We start from the raw sequence: 7,531 nt of genomic DNA, 5'->3' as shown, positions 1-7,531 counted from the left end.
TGCTAGAACAAGGAATAATCCGTCAAAGCAAAAGCCAATGGAACGCACCATTACTGGTCGTCCCGAAAAAACCTGACGCTACAGGAAAACCGAGATTCCGAGTAGTGGTAGATTTCCGAAAACTCAACGAAATTACAATCGGAGACTCTTTCCCGATCCCGAACATAACAGATATATTGGATCAACTCGGAAATGCAAAATATTTCACCACGCTCGATCTCGCTGCCGGATATCATCAGATATCAGTAGCAGAAAAAGATAAGGGGAAGACGGCATTCTCCACACCGTACGGGCATTACGAGTTCAATCGAATGCCGTTCGGATTAAGGAATGCCCCCGCGACGTTCCAACGCCTAATGAACTCAGTTTTAACGGGTTTACAAGGTCTCAAATGTCTAGTATATTTAGACGATATTGTTATTTACGGGCCGAGCCTGAGTGAGCATTACAAACGGCTAGCCGCTGTGTTAACACGGCTGAGAGACAGTAACTTGAAACTCCAGCCGGAGAAGTGCGAGTTCATGCGCAAGGAGGTGAACTACCTAGGCCGTGTAATCACCGAGGACGGAATTTTACCCGATCCCAAAAAACTGGACGCCGTGGAGAAATTTCCCACCCCTACAAAAGTAAAGGACGTGCAAGCGTTTATTGGACTAGCGGGATACTACCGAAAATTTATTGAAAATTTTTCAAAAATAGCGAAACCTTTAACAATGTTAACAAAAAAAGGGGAAAAATTCGCATGGACGACCACGCAACAAAATGCGTTTGACACACTCAAAATAAAATTAACTACCGCACCGGTATTAAAATATCCGGACTTCAGTGAAGAATTTCTCGTCACTACCGACGCGTCAGATTACGCGGTAGGAGCGGTGTTATCTCAAGGCACCGTCGGCCAAGACCGCCCGATCGCTTACGCAAGCAGAATAATGAATCGAGCAGAACAGAATTATAATACGACCAAAAAAGAATTATTAGCGATCGTATGGGCCGTGAAACATTTTCGACCATATGTATACGGCACAAAATTCAAGATAATTACGGATCACAAGCCACTCGTATGGCTATTTAATGTGACAGATCCAGGATCTCGTCTGATAAGATGGAGACTCAAGCTCGCCGAATACGATTACGAGATAATACACAAGGCAGGCAAAGGCAATACCAATGCCGATGCACTGAGCCGACACCCCGTAATAGAAGACACGGAGCACGTAAATACCATCGAAGATAAAAACCGACAGGAAGAAGAGGAAGAAGAAGAAGAAACAACAAACCGGAAATACACGGAAAAAGAAAAGGAACAGATATTATATGAATATCACGACGTTCCTCTAGGAGGGCATCAAGGAATCGCACGTACGCTAAAAAGGATACGATTGGACCATAATTGGCGAGGAATCACGAAAGATGTGGAAGACTACATCGCAAAATGTGAACACTGCCAGAAAAACAAATTAAAAGCAAAAACAAAGATGCCTATGGTGATAACGGATACCCCCAAAAAACCATTTGAAAAATGCGCTATGGATATCGTGGGACCATTAACAATAACGACCACAGGAAATAAATATATCTTGACCTTCCAAGATATTCTTACGAAATTCAGCAAGGCGATCCCGATAGAAAGTCAGGATGCGAATACAGTGGCACGAGCATTTGCCACTAAAATAATTTTTGAACACGGAATACCAGAGAAACTACTCACAGACCAAGGTACGAATTTTACAAGTGAAATTTTCAAGAACGTATGCAAATTGCTGAAGATCGAAAAAATGCAAACTACTGCATATCACCCAGAGAGCAACGGAACAGTGGAAAGATCACACCGGACTCTGGCAGAATATTTGCGTCACTACATAAATACCGATCAAACAGATTGGGACGAGTGGCTACCGTACGCTATGTTCACGTACAATACGACACCACATACCGTAACCGGGCTCACCCCCTTTGAATTGATATATGGACATAGAGCGACTTTACCTACAGCCCTAAACCAACCGCCTAGACTGACATATTCCTACGACGACTATGCGCAGGAGCTACGAGAAAAATTGCGAGCCTCAAGCAGAATAGCAAAAGAAAAGGCACAAGAAGAAAAACAAAAGGCGAAGAAGCAATACGATAAAAAATCAAAGCCAGCAATTTTTAAGGTCGGAGAAAAAGTTCTACTCTTCGACGAAACCGTAAGACGCGGCCGATCGAAAAAATTAGACGCAAAATGGATCGGACCGTACAAAATAATTGAGAAAAATAATGACGTCAACTATACAATAAAAATGGGACGAAAGACCTTACGCGTACACGCGAACCGGTTAAAGTTATTTATAGAGAAGTAAAAGGACTCACCAAGCAGCAGATCCAAGCAAAGATTCAAGTATAATCCCAAAATAATCCAAAGAAAGAACACAACAAAATGGTACACTAATAAAACTTACACACAAAAAAAAAAAATCACAAACAAAATCCAAAACCAAACACCCATACACAACAGACGAAGTTGACAAACGCCTTAACAAAACGACTTACTGCAAGACGCGACTGAGATTCTCGAATAGTTAGCACTAATAAGTACCAGCGCTATTGCGAATTATAAAAATACTTTATCGTCTGCAAAACAAATGTAATAAATAAGATAGATACAAAAGCAATATATGTATATACATAACCACAACAAATATTGTAACACGAATCATCTCCCAAGCGAGCGTGTAATCTGAAAAAAAAAAACAACTAAAGACTCTTGGGTGCATGTAAAAAAAAAAACCAAAAATTAACCAAGAGCCTTTTTTTTCGTCGAAAATGACAACCAGCGGCGTTACCGCTTTAATCATAATAGCCATCATGATTTACATGATATATACAAAACAAACTAGCAAACCACCAAGGCCTAACAAAGCAGGTTGTCATCTGAGAACAAAGTTGTAAGCGAAAACATCGCACCCTCGTTTTCTTATCTAACGGGGGAGGGATGTTGTAAGCCGATTACAACTATATCTATTAAAATTGCGACACGCATCTTTCGAAAGACGTTGCAAGAAGCACCTCTTTCGAAAGACGCACAAGAATCCGCCGCGCTCACGGAAGCCTCAATTAACTTCCGTGAGATTACAACAGCGCACTCGGAAGCAGTTCGTATCGCCCTAGAAATAGGCCCTACGCTGCAAAATCAAATCGCAAGGCTACCGCGTTCCGATGTCGAAACGCTTAGCCCCGCGGAAGCTATCGACGCCCGGTCACTGGCCCCCGAAATTGTGCCACATATCATAATATATAAACGCGACCACGCCGTGACCGGGCGGAGAAAAACATAACAACGTCCGAGCCGCGTCGCGTACTATACACCTTATCGCGAGTGATACCTAACACCATCACAGCTGATTGTAAGCGCAAGAAACAGAAATAAAGATAACGAACAAGCACGTAAGAAGCGTCTTCTTTTCTCCTATACACCGAGCCGAACCTACACCCTTTGGGTCCCAACCCTTCAGGCAGAACGATCCCAACTACCGACGGGAAAGAATTCCCGAAACGAGCAAACGCTCACAACAGTTTCAACTTTATATTCTTAATTAAAAATTAAATAACAAGGATATTTATATTTTTAATAAAATTAATCCTTGTGATAGACTTATAATACACGGAAAAAACTTTATGGTAAAAATTACTCTGGTAAGTAATAAACGCGTGACAAGGAGAAATTATGAAAATTTTTATTACGTTTTTCATCAAATTACGATAATATTTACATTACTTATATGATATAATTCTCTGAAATTTCTTCTTACAGTTCGTGGTTACTATCATAAATAATAAATCATATATAATTTTACTATAAAATTTTCTCCGTGTAGATTTACGAATATATAAATTTATTAAATGTTTGAAAACTTATAAACAATATTTATTTAATTCAAGAAAATTTAGTATGTAATGTGTGTGTATTTGGTGTGCGTGTGCGTGTGCGTGTGTTTGTGTGTGTGTGTGTGTGTATTTGGTGTGCGTGTGCGTGTGCGTGTGCGTGTGTTTGTGTGTGTGTGTGTGTGTGTGTGTGTGTGTGTGTGTGTGTGTGTGTGTGTGTGTGTGTGTGTGTGTGTGTGTGTGTGTGTGTGTGTGTGTGTGTGTGTGTGTGTGTGTGTGTGTGTGTGTGTGTGTGTGTGTGTGTGTGTGTGTGTGTGTGTGTGTGTGTGTGTGTGTGTGTGTGTGTGTGTGTGTGTGTGTGTGTGTGTGTGTGTGTGTGTGTGTGTGTGTGTGTGTGTGTGTGTGTGTGTGTGTGTGTGTGTGTGGTGTATGTACGTACATACGCGAGAAAAGAATAATCACTTTGTGACAGGAAAATGAATAATCATTCCTTAGTTCGCGATTTTATATCACTATTATTATTCATGCTGATTACTATATAATACACGCACACGTAGAAAAATATGATTCTAGTTTTAAGAAAATCAATTATTCATTTCAAAACAAATAATGTTTAACATTTTCGTGTATGTATCTCACACACACACACACACACACACACACACACACACACACACACACACACCAAATACACACACATTACATACTAAAATTTTCTTGAATTAAATAAATATTGTTTATAAGTTTTCAAACATTTAATAAATTCATATATTTGTAAATCTACACGGAGAAAATTTTATAGTAAAATTATGTATGATTTATTATTTATGATAGTAACCACGAACTGTAAGAAGAAATTTCAGAGAATTATATCATATAAGTAGTGTAAATATTATCGTAATTTGATGAAGAACATAATAAAAATTTTCATAATTCCTCCTTAGCACGCGTTTACTACTTACCATAGTAATTTTTACCACAAAGTTTTTTCCGTGTATTATAAGTCTATCACAAGGATTAAATTTATTAAAAATATAAATATCCTCGTTATTTAATTTTTAATTAAGAATATAAAGTTGAAACAAATTAAGAATATAAAGTTGAAACATTTTATTTGGTTGTTATTTCCATTTTAATCGATAAAATTTTCTAATGTTGTTTAAAGAAGGATAAATTTGTTTTTGAGCACATGATAATAGCTTCTTTTAAAATTTATGACAGTTTACGACATTTAAGACTATCACCAAAAAAATTTTTTTATTAAAAATAATCATTATTTATTAAAAAAAATAAATTTAGTAATTGCTTCTTTAAGCATTAGAACTGATATTTTTTTGTACACATGTATGCACACGTACACATTGTGGGTAGCCATTGCCGCTTGTTGTAACAACTCCCCCCGCGCGCCTAGCAATCTCAAGGTTCAAGCGCTAGGGAGGGGCGGCCGCCGCGGTCAGGCGCTCGGCGTGCTTGCATTTGCCGGTAGACCGGGCTAATACAGGAAATTTTACAAGTCTATAACTAGTTAACTATTGTGAAAATGGAAAAACGATGAGGATTTTATGTTCAGCTTAATGCGCTCTACCTGCTTATAAAAATTGCATAAATCTTTACCAAACACACTGTATAAACTTTATTTTTATTAATTATAAAATAACGCGTACATGTTTATATAAAAAATATTATATATAATAAACTATATAATTATATATAACAAACTATATTCTTATAAATCACATTTGAATAATTTTTTTCTCATCTCATGTTTCTCATACGTATATCTAATTGCAAGTCTATATATTCTCAAAAATGTAAAGTTTATAAAAAATTAAAAATAAACAAAAAAAGTAATACTAAATAAATAATACAAAATCATCTAGCTAAGAGTATAAATTGACGACTATAAAATGCTTCCCCCTCCGCCCTTTAGTTTTTTATTCAATATTATCTGCATAATCTAAATTATTATATTAATCAGTTTAACTTTGGGAGGAAAAAATGCAGAATGTGTACAAAATGCATTAAAATAGTCTTTAACTGATTCTTATTTGACTTATCAAATGTCATAGACAGGCTAAAAAATACTATCCAAAAATCACAAAAGGCATGAAATTTGTTGACGTCTTTTAAATATGTCAGATTTAATAGTGTTATATTATTAATATTATGTATGCAATTTAGTAGCGTTATTATTTTTAATAAATTAATAACGCTATTAAATTGTAAACAAATATTAATAATATAATTTGTAAATTTTTCATATCAAAAATATAATATATTTAAAAAATGTCTATTACGTTATTATTCCTGTACTTTTTCTTCCCTTTGTACACGTTCTGCAGTTTTTTCCTTCCAAAGTTGAACTGAATAATTTATATAATGTAGATAATATTGAATGAGAAACTAAAGAGAGAAAAGCATTTTATAATTGTCACTTATTTATACTCTAGATAATACTATCAAGGGGACCTTACGGGTCATGGGTCATCAATTCTTTTCATACTTATATAAAATAACTGAATATTATTTATACATATTATTTTTGCATTTAACAATAAGACCTTTTCCATTTTTGTACCAAATTTTAATTTATTATAAATATTCGCATTTTCAAGCAAGTATATAGTAATTAAAAATAAAAATATGTTAATTTTTATTTAAAAAATAACGAATAAATATTTAATAATTAATTAGCATTTCAATTTGATAAATGTTAAGATTAAGGATTAAAAAAAAATTCCATTGACTTAATAAAAAAAAATTGGGGCCAGAGCGAGAATCGAATCAGCGACTCCGCGCTTACGAAACTAGAGCTCTGTGCGCTCGGCTACGAGCGGCTCTGACGATAGGTCAAAATTTTCTGTACTTAAATATATCGGAAATCTTCAAAATCGATTTTCTCGAATATTTTTTTTAGAAGCGCATCGTATTGCTTTAGGAAATTGAAGTCTGGGTACTGATCTTTAAATCCTATAAGTATGAAAAAAATGACCCATGACCCGTAAAGTCCCCTTGTAAGATGATTTAGTATTATTCGCATATTATTGTTGTGCGCGACCTATAATACTAATGTAACAAAATAATGTAACAAAACAAATTCTTCTGTGATATGGCGCAAACGGTTACATATTTTTTCGTGATTCATGATGTTTTCTTTCTTGAGTTATTCGATCGCCAGCATGCTGTAGGTAGCTTTTAATGACGTTTTGAACCAAATGCGAAGAAGTATTGTTTCCACCAATGATTATTTCTGAAAAATTAGATTAATTTTGTAATAAAAATTAAAATTATAAAGTTATATAGTAATATATTTAATTTTATATGCATGTATGTATATAATTATTAAATTATATGTATATTTTTGACAGAAATACCCAGTGAAAAACTAATGTAAAGCATATATCAAGGTAAAATCAATAAATTTATTATTTTCCATAGAAACATCCAGGCTGTTTCAATATTCGCTGATAGTAGTAAAATTTTATACATAATATTAAATTAAAAACTATAATTTTCCAGTGCTATCAGTGAATATCAGAATGCAGCCATAATGTGAAACATGTACTAAGAGCTAATTAATGTGGAATTTATTTTGTAGCACTGCAAGTACCACATCAATTACCAGTAATGTAAGTATACATTCTTTTTGATATGTGCTCTACAT

Source organism: Monomorium pharaonis, chromosome 6, assembly GCF_013373865.1.
Source record: "Monomorium pharaonis isolate MP-MQ-018 chromosome 6, ASM1337386v2, whole genome shotgun sequence".
In the NCBI taxonomy this organism is placed as follows: domain Eukaryota; kingdom Metazoa; phylum Arthropoda; class Insecta; order Hymenoptera; family Formicidae; genus Monomorium; species Monomorium pharaonis.
This window is presented reverse-complemented; position numbering follows the sequence as displayed.